At 37.8% G+C, this 12,052-nt stretch overlaps 1 long non-coding RNA gene across 1 annotated transcript; it reads left to right on the forward strand.

The window, feature by feature from the left end:
• The first annotated feature begins 6 nt into the window (after positions 1-6).
• Positions 7-7,126, forward strand: LOC116400857 (uncharacterized). Its single transcript, XR_004213947.1, has 2 exons — positions 7-420; positions 1,168-7,126. It is a non-coding gene; the product is annotated as an uncharacterized LOC116400857 (long non-coding RNA).
• Positions 7,127-12,052: the final 4,926 nt, after the last annotated feature.

A 12,052-nucleotide genomic window follows, 5' to 3' on the forward strand; every position in this document is an offset into this window, starting at 1 on the left:
TATATATATATATGAAAGCTGAGGAGGGATTTCTATGATTTCTACACGTCCATCAAACTGCCTGCCAGGCGGTGTGTTGGGGTTTCTGTCTCTCATAAGACGAGAACATTTCTTTTTTAACTTTTTGTTCTTTTCGGGAAAAAAAAAAGGACAAGTTCAACTTTTATCATCAGACTTTGAGAACTTATTCAGAGAACTTGAGGTGAAGGAGGAAGAGGAGGAGGAGGAGGAGGAGGAGGAGTGAACATCTGGTTTCCAGCATCTCCGTCGTCCTGCCAGCCCGGCTCGTTGCTTAGCAACAAGGTTTTTTTCAGTGCCAGCTGATGTCTGGACGCTGATGGTCGGCGGCTCCGAGTCACTCTGAAGAGAAATGAGACGGATGGAACCTCGGGGAGTCGTTGGTACCAAAGCGACCATCAGGTGGGTCAGCTATCACAGAAACAGTGAGTTTTGTTCTCCAAACATCACATCTTTCATCTTGAAGTCAAGCGGAGATCCAAAAGGTCTTCAAAGAAACTTGTTGCTCTTTAACCTCCGTCAGTGACTCCGCCCACAAGGTGTCGAAGACACACGTTGAATGTGCGTCTGTGTCGAGGAGCGCCGGCTAAGCTGCGATGCTCCTCCTCTACCTCATAACTCAGTGAAACATGAAGCACATGTTGAATCATTCAGTGTGACTTCCACTTCCTGATGACGTCATCGCCTCTGATGTCCATCAACAACAACAAACGTCCTTAAATCCACTTAGAATCACAGTAAAAAGACGCTGCAGAACTCCACTGAGAATTTTCATGTTTTTAAGTTTTCTTCTTCTCACATTAATCCAGAGATTTATTGATCTGTTAATTTATGAGTTCACTGCAGACAGGAGCTGATCACAGATCAATCGGCATACTTATCTACCTTCATACGTACCTGTAGCTGACATCACAACAGCACAGAGACCCACAGAGAGAGACCAGGTGATGTTAAATCCACCTCCACTACAGACAGAAACTCAGTCCTGATGACTTCTGTGTTGGATTAACATGAATAAGATAATTTCATTCAACACAAATCAAAAGTGAAATCATGATTTTGTCACATATTGGTCGTCCTTATAAGAGGCTTTAACTGGAGACTAAACTGTAAAGAAGTGATGTTTTCTCCTGTATTTCTTCCCCTCAGGTGACCTGAACAAACCTCTCTGTCACGGGCTTCCTCCCCCCGAGCAGAAGTCGTTTGAAGGAAAAGGAAATGAAAGGACCCTCCCCCTCCGTGCTCAGCGCACTTCACTTCCTGTTTGGATCAAGACGCTGGAAAACGAAAGTTAAATTCTGGATTCATTTCTGTATTCACAGACTTTATCGTTTATCTCGAGACCGCTCCAGAGTCTCCTCGAGGTCCTGCCGTGGGGGTCTTAACCCTCAGATTGAACACCGCCATCATCAAAAATTTAAAGACACTCCTCCCACCGCTCGGAGAATCTTTCAGAGAGTCTTTCCTGAGGGGTCCTCTCTGCAGGGAGGGCGACCGAAGCTCCGCCTGAAGCAAAGAGAGAGAATGATTCCTCAGTGAGATCAGACAGATCTCAAATGATTCCTCCTTTTTTTTCTTATTGTTGAAAGTTCTCTTTTTGGGGGAACTTCTCGTCTGAGGATCGCTGACGACTTTCATCTCCACAAGGACTCAGATTACTTTTTCAAATCGGCTCGTCGTCGTTCTCTAAAGTTCGATGTCTGTGAGTTTTATTCTCACGGTGTTTTATCTTTAACGCTGTTTTATGTTGCTGGAAATGTTTTAAAGCAAAAGAAATCGAAACTTTCAGCAACATTCTTTCCCATTTTGTCGAAGCCTTGGATTTAAAAACATCCTAATTTGTTTTTTTATTTTCTGCCTCTTTTGTTGAAGTTTTTAATTTTCTAATAATTGCCCAAAAAGCAGCTGCTGTCCTGAACTCTGTCACTGCATTTGAACAAAAAAGGACTGAAATATGGAGTCATTGTTTCTGTTCATACTTATTTTAACATCAAAGGCAAACTTTTGTCCAAATTTAGATTTCTTTTAAATACAAACAAAAAAAACTGGTTCTGTACAGCTTTCCCTCAAATTTAAAGCAAAGTTCAACTTTTTATTTTGGTTTTAAATTTCGATGAGAAAAACTACCCAAATATTTAAAATTATTCAAAAAGTTTCTGCTTACTCGGCTCGTTTTTGTCCAAATTTAAACATCTAAATTTAGAGAGGATGTCCTAAAGTGGTCAGTTGATCAGAGCTGTGATTGGCTGAGACAGTGTCCTGTTTTTTATTGATTGATGTTTTTGACTACTCTACACACACGTTTGTACTTTTATACTTGTGAGGTCCATTATTGACATGACTTCCTAAACATCACCCTAAAACCAGAAATTGTCCTAATTTTCCAAAACTGTCTTCATGTCCCAAAATGGACGCTAGTTTTCGATAATGCCTCACTTGCTGAAAAACGTTCTTTTTCCAAATTGTTTTTCACTTTCCAAATATTTCCATACTTCACAGAGAAATGTCCTAATTTTCGCAAAATTTCTTTCCGAAAAGTTCACACTTGCAAAAACTTTGTCCACAACTTTCCTGAAACTTCCTCACTTCAGAAATTTGTTTCTATTTACAAACATTTACATACTTCACAGAAACTTGACATGATGTGAAACTTTGTCCTCACAAAGATAGAAGTACAAACACACTTTTATGTTCGTTCTTCACAGTATTGAGGACAGGCACACACGCACTATGATATACGGTTTAAAAGTGTAACCACACCTTCAGTACTGCCTTTGAATTCACGTGCACGTCTTGTAAGCACACACACACACACACACACTCCCAGCAGCTCACTGCAGAACCAAACCGACTCCACTTCCTGTCTCCACCTGTCCACGTCTTCTGTCTCCACCCGTCCACGTCTTCTTTCATCTCAGACTCACCTTTCATTCACCGTATCTCTGCTCAGACATCCTCATCCTCGCAGCGTCTCTCTCCTCAATCTTCCTTCTTTTTAAGTTTCATTTGGCTTCACATTCAATAAAAACAGCAAAAGATAAAAGAGGAAGACGTCCCTCTGTCCGTCCGTCTTATCTCTTCGGTTCTTCTCTTGCTGGAGGAGCTAAAACTCTCATTACTCAGCTGTCGGCTGCAGCAGGAGAAATAAATCTGTGTCGAGTTTTTTATTTAAGTTGTAGCACAGGTGTGTGTACCTGCTATAGGTTTATATACCTGCGTTGTGGGGACACAGACCTGATTCTACACCACGTTGTGGGGACTCACCATCCGTTTCAGACAAATAAGGCAGTTTAAGTTTTTTCTTTAACGGTTGATTCTAGGTTTTAATGTTTGTTTATGTGCTCTTACACTATGGGGCACACTGACATTTAAACATACACATTGTGGGGACACACTGACATTTAAACATACACATTGTGGGGACACACTGACATTTAAACATACACATTGTGGGGACACAGTGACGTTTAATCATGCACATTGTGGGGACAAAGTTACGTTTAAACATGCACATTGTGGGGACCCTGGATTCTACCCCACATAGTGGGGACTCACTTCCTATTTCAGACTAATAAGGCAGTTTAAGGTTTTTTTTTCTTTAGGGTCAAGGTTTGTGTCTTAAGGGTGGTTTAACTCTTTTTTACATAGTGGGGACACACTGAAGTTCAAATACATGTATTGTGGGACTCAAGCAAGAGAACATACTTTTGTTTTTCCTATACTTAAGTGAAGCTTTTTTTCTGAACACAGCATTTACATTTCAACCATTTCAGCTACAAATAATCGGTCGGTTGCATTGAGAATCCAGTTTTTCATCAACAGATCCGTTCATCTGAGCTTCGTTGGCTCCTTTAGTCCCACGTCTTGATGATTCTCCTGCTGTGTGTTAATGGAGCTTGTTTTGTTTTAATTATTAGCTGCTTAATTAAAGAGCTCTGAGGTACAAATGTAAACTAGACCAAGAGATGAGCTGAATCTCTCCTACTGAATGTGAGGAGAGAAAAAATACTGTCTGCTAAATCTGAGAGAACGCAATTCTCCCAATTTCTCACCCTCTCTGTCTCCTTTTCTTTTCTTTTAATCTGTAAGATGCCGGAGACAGAAAGACGGTGAGAGAGATTTTTGGCTAAATCCATCAAGAAAAACATGAGAGAGCAGCGAAAAGAAGAAGAAGAAGAAAAAGAAGAACGAGACATCAATTAAGCCTCCGCAGATAAACACAGCAGGCCGACATCCTCCAGCAGAAAACATCAAAGAGACGTTTTCATTTATCACGAGAGCAAAATATACAGTTTAGAGACGTGAAAAAAACACAACTGTCTCTCAGTAATCGAGAGAAAACTACGAGAAACATGAGCCTGATGATCCTTTAAATCAAAAGTCCATCTATAATGTATTATCAATATATTATATTCCTTTTATGTAACTCAGCTCTGAAGTTAAATAGCGCTAAAACAATTAAACTGTCAATTCAAGTTAAATTATGATTTAAGACGGCCCCTAAAGTTTTTATTGTCTTATTATGCAGATTATTGATATTAAGATTTGATTTCTTGACATTAACTTCTGGAATTGTTGATATCACAAATGTCCTTGCATGAATCAGAAAATGGATTATATCAACTATTAGATTGTTTATATTAAGACTAGTTTAAAAACTATGATTTTTTTTTGATTGCAGCAAGAAGAAAAAGGATAAAAGTTAAAACAGCTTTAACTTCTAAACTCAATGTTTTTTAGTGATCTAAAGAAAATACAAAACACGTTTCTGTAACTCTTCAACTGTTATTGCTTCATTAAATCAATCAATTAAAACATCGATTTGCATTAATGTTAAAAATGTATATTAAGAATTGGGAAAATACTGAAAAATGAACAAACATTTATACAGTTCAAATTGTATTCTTGGTACAAAAGTATAAAAGCTGAGATGATCAAGATTCATTTCATGTGATTTCAACACATGACATGAATTTTAATTTAAAGGTTATTGTGAAAAAATTAAAAGTTAATTCTTTATTTAAATAATTTAATTTCAACTTAAACTCTTACGGCTCAATATTAATAATTACATTATTTATATTAACAACCAAACAATAACTGTTACCTTTAAATTGCACATCTGTCTTTTAAATCAATTTTTTAAATTGTTTTAAATGTTAAATTGTTAAAATTTACCAGAAAATAATAAAACGGTTAAAGGAAATAATTCAAATGATTATTAATGATTTTTATTTTTAAAATCAATCTCTATTCTTGGCCTCTCCGACCCTCCGTACTTTTATTGAACTCATCACTTTATTTCCTTCAGTCGGATTTAATCAGACTTTTGTTGAAAGAAGTTCTTATCCGAGTTGATTTTTAACTTCATAACGTTTCAGAGGACAAACTGACTTGAGAACAGTTTTTAAAAACTCAGCAGCTTGTTGGAAGAGATGCGTTTTGTCTCGTTTCTGATTCAGGTTTCAGCAAACGTTTGTGAGCGTTCGTCTTATCCCTTTAATTCTGCTGTCTGCCTTTCAGCCATCTGCATCCTCCTCTTCCTCCTCCTCCTCGCCTCCCTCTGCTTACTCATCCTCTTCATCATGCTGTCGTCCTCCCACACCTTCATCCCTCCTCCTCTGTCTCATCTTAAAGTTCACTTCAGCCCTCTTCCCCCTCTTCCTCCTCTTCCTCCTCTTCAGCCCTCTTCCTCCTCTTCCTCCTTGCCTTACACTAAGCCTGTTCACATAGGATTAGAAACTCCAGCAGCTCCATCGCTGCTGTTCTTACCCTTTAAAGGAGTTTTGGTTTCATGTTTTCTGGTGTTTGTTTGTGCACATTTTGGGAGCTGCTGCCTTCCACCTTTACTGAAGGATGGATAACTGAACCAGGGTCAGGAGGCCAAGTTTTAGGCTAAAAAGCTGTTAAATCTAAAATGTGACGTAACGTGATGCAATGCATGATGGGAGAGATTGGCCACCTGGAAGAGGAAATTGTTCAAGTCTCAAGTTGCTAGTTTTGTTTTTCTGAGTATATTTTTTAAGGTGGATTTTTCCTTTAAAGTATTTCCTGTTGAATACTTTTTTATGACAAACTGCACCTGTTTTTTATGGTCTTTTCTGTGTTGTGTTTTTCTTTTTAAGTGTCACAAAAACAAATAACCACGACTATAAATGTCTGCTGTTTGTTTTTTTGGGATCCGAGTGAATCACGCGTCTTTGCCGTGTTTTGATTTTTAAATTGAAAACATGAAACAATCACTGTCTGTGATATTTTCTTAGTCTTTACACTGTTATTGTTGTCTTTTATCAACGCAAAGGTTTTAGTTTTGATAAATTATTCAAGTAGGCGCTTATGAACTCTTTTATTTTGTTAGGTTTTTTATTTTTATTATTTTTTGTCTCTGCACTCAAAAACAAACCAAACAGGAAAACAACAGTTTCAACACATCGTATAAGAAAGAAAGTGAACTTCACAATTAAAGTCCACCACTGTCAATCAAAGTCAAATCACTGAAACCTTTTAATTTGAAAATCATGATCGGCTTTCTTTGTCTTTCTGAATTTACAAACTCAAGAACTTTAAAGTTAATTAAAAAATTAAAACTTCTTTGTTGGAAAAAGCTAAAACGTGAAGTTTCACATTTAATAGAAGCATAAAGCACGAAATTTAGAGTGGTTTTCAAAATCAAATATTTCAATACTGTGGTTTTGTGTGTGCATGATTTTCAAAGTAAATTGTTTCAATGTTAAGTTCAAGTTTTAAAATCAAGTCTGTGAATTGCAAAACACAAAAAAAAATTCCAAATAACAAATTTCAAAGTATGAATAATTTTATTAAAATATTGCAGTGGTTTTGAAATATATCATGGATTTATTTCCTGTCATAACTGGGAATTACGTTAAATTAGGACCAGATTATTTTCATTATTCGGCTTTCTGTTTTTCTACAGTGTAGATGCAGGTTGTGTGTATCAGTGTGTGATCAGAGCTCCTCTATATTTTCTACGTGGTTGAAAGTTGTGTCAAATCTGAAGTGTAGATTTCTCTTCCTGCCTTCTGTCTGAGCTCTTTTATGAGTCCGCGCTATTGTTTTGTAAAGAAATAAAACTTCCTCCTGTACCAAACTTTATTTTGAAAGTGTACTTTTTTCCGTACGTGAGCAAGTACAAATAATTCAAACCTGCTCGTTTTCTTTCTTTTCACTAAAACTTGAACTGTTGACTTGAGAAAAAATACGCATTGATATTGACTTTGAATCCTGCTAGCATAACGTTAGCTTTGTGACTTAAACTAAGACAAAAGGTTCTATGAGCTGAGCGGACTAGAAGTAGTCGTATCTGAGGTCCGTCCTATTTACTGGAGTAGTGAACGTTCCCATTGCATAAGAACCTTATAGGATGGTGATGATTGTTCCAAGTTTAGCAAACACTCAGGGTAACCAGGTAAACGAAGTGAAGGGATTGTGAAAAAACTTAAGATTTTGTTTGCAAAACAAATGAAAAATACAAATTAATGGTCTGAATTAAATTTGTGTTTTTTCTTCTTTGTCAAGAATTGGATTGGATGATTCTGGCCTCCATGACGTCCATTAATTCTTGACATGAGACATCTTCTCGGGTATTATCCATTACGTAATTTATGCAATTACCAAAAAGCTCCAACGAGTTTTCCTGAATTTAAAAAGCTGGTTTCAGGTCATTTCAGTTTCATTTTCTCTCTAAACTTGTGCTAAGTTGAAAACAGCAGATTCAACCATTTAAAAGGAAGATTACAAAATAAGCCGCTGAACAGCATTTCGACATTAAGCTGCTTCAAACTGTCTCTATGTTTAGACAGTCATATGGAAATCTTAATATTAGCCTGTACTTCCATAATCTGCATGCGTCCGTGTGACTCATCATACATGAAGGCTGACAGATGGCCGATGGGCGGAGGGCAAAATACAACAAGCTGTTACTAAAAATGTCATTTAAGGAGAGTTTTATTCCCCCGCACACATGAATATTTACTAGAAGTGATAAATTAGTGCGTCGTCGAGAGATGAAGAACAGAAAGTCCAATGAGATGTTTGTGATATTTGATTTCCCTCTTATCTTTTATTTCTGATCTTAACACACGAAGATGGTGGACTAAATTCACAGTCCTCATTAACCACACATTCTGTTTTAGATTGATTCCTTGGTGATCGGTGGTCCGAGAGAATGCATCACACACTTCAACTGCTTTCACTTTCTGTTATTTGACTGCTTGTCTTTTTTCCTTTCCACCTTCCCTCTTTCCTTCCTTCCTCCCATCCTTCCCTCCCTCCTTCCTTTCTTTCTTCATCTGTCTTTTAGTGATCAGCGGTCTGAAAGAAGGTCTAATTTCATGCACTTCAACTGCTTTCATTCTCTGTCGGTATTTGATTCTTCTTCCCTCCCTCCTTCCTTAATTTCTTTCTTCTGTCCTTCCTTTCCTTTGTTGATCAGTCCGGGAGAAAGTCCAAGGTCATACGCTTCAACTGCTTTCACTTTCTATTGTAATTTGACTGCTTGTCTTCTCTCTGTTCCACCTTCTCTTTGCTTTCTTCCTCCCTTCTTCAAAGCCTTCCTTTCTTCTTTTGTCCATCTTTCCTTTAGGGATTGGTGGACCGAGTGAATGTCCAAGGTCATGCGCATCAATTGCTTTCACTTCCTATTGAAATTTGATGATTCTCTCCCTCCTTCCTTCCTTCCTCCCTTCCTTATTTATTCTCTCCTTTTCTTTCCTTTGGTGGTTAGTGGTCCGAGATAATGTCAAAACTCATACGCTTAAACTGCTTTCACTTAATTTTTCATTTAACTGCTTGTCGTCTTTCCTTACCACCAACTCTCTCACCTTCCTTCCTTGCCTCCTTACATCCTCCCTTCCTTCCTTTCCCCATCCGTCCTTTCTTTGATGGTCATACACTTCAACTGCTTTCACTTTCTGTTGTAATTTGATGCTTCCCTTCCCACTTCCATCATTTCTTGTTCTTTGCTACTCCTTTCACTCACTGCCTTTACTTCCTGTTTTCATTTGATTCTTCCTGTGTACTTCCCTTCTTCTGTGTCCTTCCATCTCTCCTTCTGTATTGCTTCTTTTGACACACACTTCCACTGCTTTCACTTATCAAACTGAGCTGAATATCTTTTTGTGTTTTAGACTGTTTGAAGTCATCATCTTGGACATTCTGATGGACATTTTTCAGGATTTCTTTTGAGGAATCCAATGAGACATTCTTGTAGTAAAATGTCCCGTCAAATCTGAGAGGAAACGTAACGTCATCTTCCATCAGGTTGTTGAATAAAGAGTCCTGAGAGATAGAATGATGAATCAATGTGTCCATAATGTGAATCTACTGTAACTTGAATGTGTTTTATGGTTCAGCAGCGTGACCTGAGGGATGATTAGAGATGTTTCATCAAGTAATGAGCAGCTGTGGGACCTCGTCTGCTATGAATCAGGGAACACTTCCATCGTATGTGGCTGTTCGACGTATCGATCAGCTGCCTCGTCAATAAATGAAAAGAACCTCCAGCGCAGTGATGAAATCCTCCTCTGATCCTCGACACGCTCTGATCTCTGATCAGTTCAGCTGTTTGAAGATGAAGAAATACAGTTTTTGCTTTTTTATCTTTGTGGTGGTCGTACGTGTCTTTTTGGTGGTTTCGAGTCTCTTTGTGGTGGTTTTAGTTTCTCTGTGGTGGTTTTGAGTCTTGATGTTGTCGTTTTGCCTCTGTCTCTCTTAATTTCACTGCTATCTAATAATTATCTGACATATATAATTATGGCAGTATGAGCGGTGTTGGACTGATGACAAGACAGACGTGGACATCTTTAGGCCTTGTTTCCAGCATGGCAGAAACATGAGAGACAAAGCAGTGCATGATGGGAAGTATTGCCCTCATTGGTGCACAGTCTCTCTCTCTCTGTCTCTCTCTCGCTCTCTCTCTCTCTCCCTCTCTCTCTCTCTCCGTCCTCTCGTTCTGTCCTTCGAGGTCCTGATCAGAAAGCTGCTCAGGGTTTCATCTGCTTCATTAAAATGCTTCGCCCTCAGGCGGCTGCGTCGCTTCACAAGCCTCATGCATTTATACAGGTGTTAGATAAGGTAAGCCCAACACACACACACACACACACACACACACACACACACACACACACTGTAATCAAGGTAAAGCCTGGCGAGTCAGCACAGACCTGCAGCAGGGTTTGAGAGGAGAGTCATCTCACTCTGATGTTTGATTTTTCTCTATTTGAATATTATATCTGACCTGTTGTGTCCTGTTATCTACAGAGTCTCACTTGTTTCAGATCATTTCAACTGTCCAGTAGAAACCACACATCTCCAGATGTTCCTCGAACAGCTGCTGGAACTAGAAAACTTCTGTCTAAAAGCACAGAAGAAGAAGCAAAACACTGGTAGTTGATTAGTTTTCATGGATGTTTTGTGGGTTTTATTATCCTGATTAAACGTAAACACTCTTTTTCTGTCTTTTTAATTAAACTCTATTAAATTCAGTTTAATTCCTTATCAGCGCAGCATGTTAATGTCCTCGTTAAGGCCTCAGTGATGATAATAAAACCACCAACCAAACATTTTGTTTTTTTATCTGCGTGATGCGTTTAAAACCTGAGCTGCTGAATTATCCCACGAGGGTTTAAAGGTTTAACTCCTTCACAGTGGACTGCTTTAATTCGGATTTGAAGGGACTGAAAAGTGAAAATGAGATACCTACAGGTTTCCTCTGTGGTGGCTGAATATGGTCATTAATGCTCATGAAAAATAGAATATTATTATTGCACTTTATTTCTCAGCCTGCATTTAAACCACCGGGGAAAATAATCCTGTCATTTTAAACCTTGAACTGGTTCATTCTGGTTGCTTTTGACTTGCTATTCGTCCATTGTTTACAACAATCTCCTTTTGTTCATCACAACATTCAGTTTGTTAGTTTTGTACAAAGCTGCTCGGAAGAACGTTCATACACTAAAATACAACAGAAATATGTGAGAAATAAAACTCTAAAACATTCCATTTACATGTTAAGTGATTTCATCATTTATAGTGAAAGACTGTGACTGTGAGTCTCTGAAAATAATAGCTTTGAAAATGTTGTTTTATGTAAATTTGCTGTCTACAGACATAAATCAGGATGAGTGACGATCAAACAGGAATATATTTTACTATCACATAATGGTGCCAGTTGCATCATAAAAAAACAATTCATATTGTTTCCAATAAATAATATATCAAGAAAAGATACAAGACGAGTCAACAGTGATAAATAATCACAATAAAATCATTTTCTAAATCATAACTAAACATTTAAAGGTTTGTGGCAGCGATAATCATCCTGACTTCTACTCGTTTTATTATATTGCTCTTTAAAATAACTTGTGTTTTACACAGAATCACAGGTTCTTTTTTATGTATTAGGTTTGTTTTTGATAGAGATGTTCAGATAATCATTGTCCCTTCTCAATACTGGTTTGATACCTGAACTTGGAGAGGAGTTCTGGTCTCTGGATCTTCATTAGAGCAGAGTCTCCCTCTAGTGTTCATCAACACAAACTACAAACACAAAGACAGAGACAGAAGTCTTTGTCCCTTGATGACATTACAGTTTGTTTTTTACACACAACCAGCGCTGTAAGAAGTATTCACATTGTTTACTTCAGTAATACTGACACCACATTACAAATACTCAATTACAGGTCGAAGTCCTGAATTCAAAAGTCTAACAGCAATGCCAGAAAAATTAATTTAAAAGGTATTTATGGATGAATTTAATATAATTTAATCTAATGCAGCACAGTCCACCTCTGTCTCCTAGGTGAAATGCTGGTAATGCAACTTTAAATAGCAAGTTTACACCCTTTCTCTGTTTTACTTCACATCTTTGTACACTACATTGGATGTGTTTTGAACACCTTTTAGATCTCCAAACTGGTAATGAATAGAAAAGATTAGTATAATATTGGCAAGCATCAACTTCAGCTTCTCCAACAGGCTAACATCAATGTTTCTCCAACAGGCTAACATCAATGTT

The sequence above is a fragment of the Anarrhichthys ocellatus genome, unplaced genomic scaffold, assembly GCF_004355925.1.
Source record: "Anarrhichthys ocellatus isolate YVR2014 unplaced genomic scaffold, GSC_Weel_1.0 scaffold211, whole genome shotgun sequence".
NCBI classification, from domain to species: Eukaryota; Metazoa; Chordata; class Actinopteri; order Perciformes; family Anarhichadidae; genus Anarrhichthys; species Anarrhichthys ocellatus.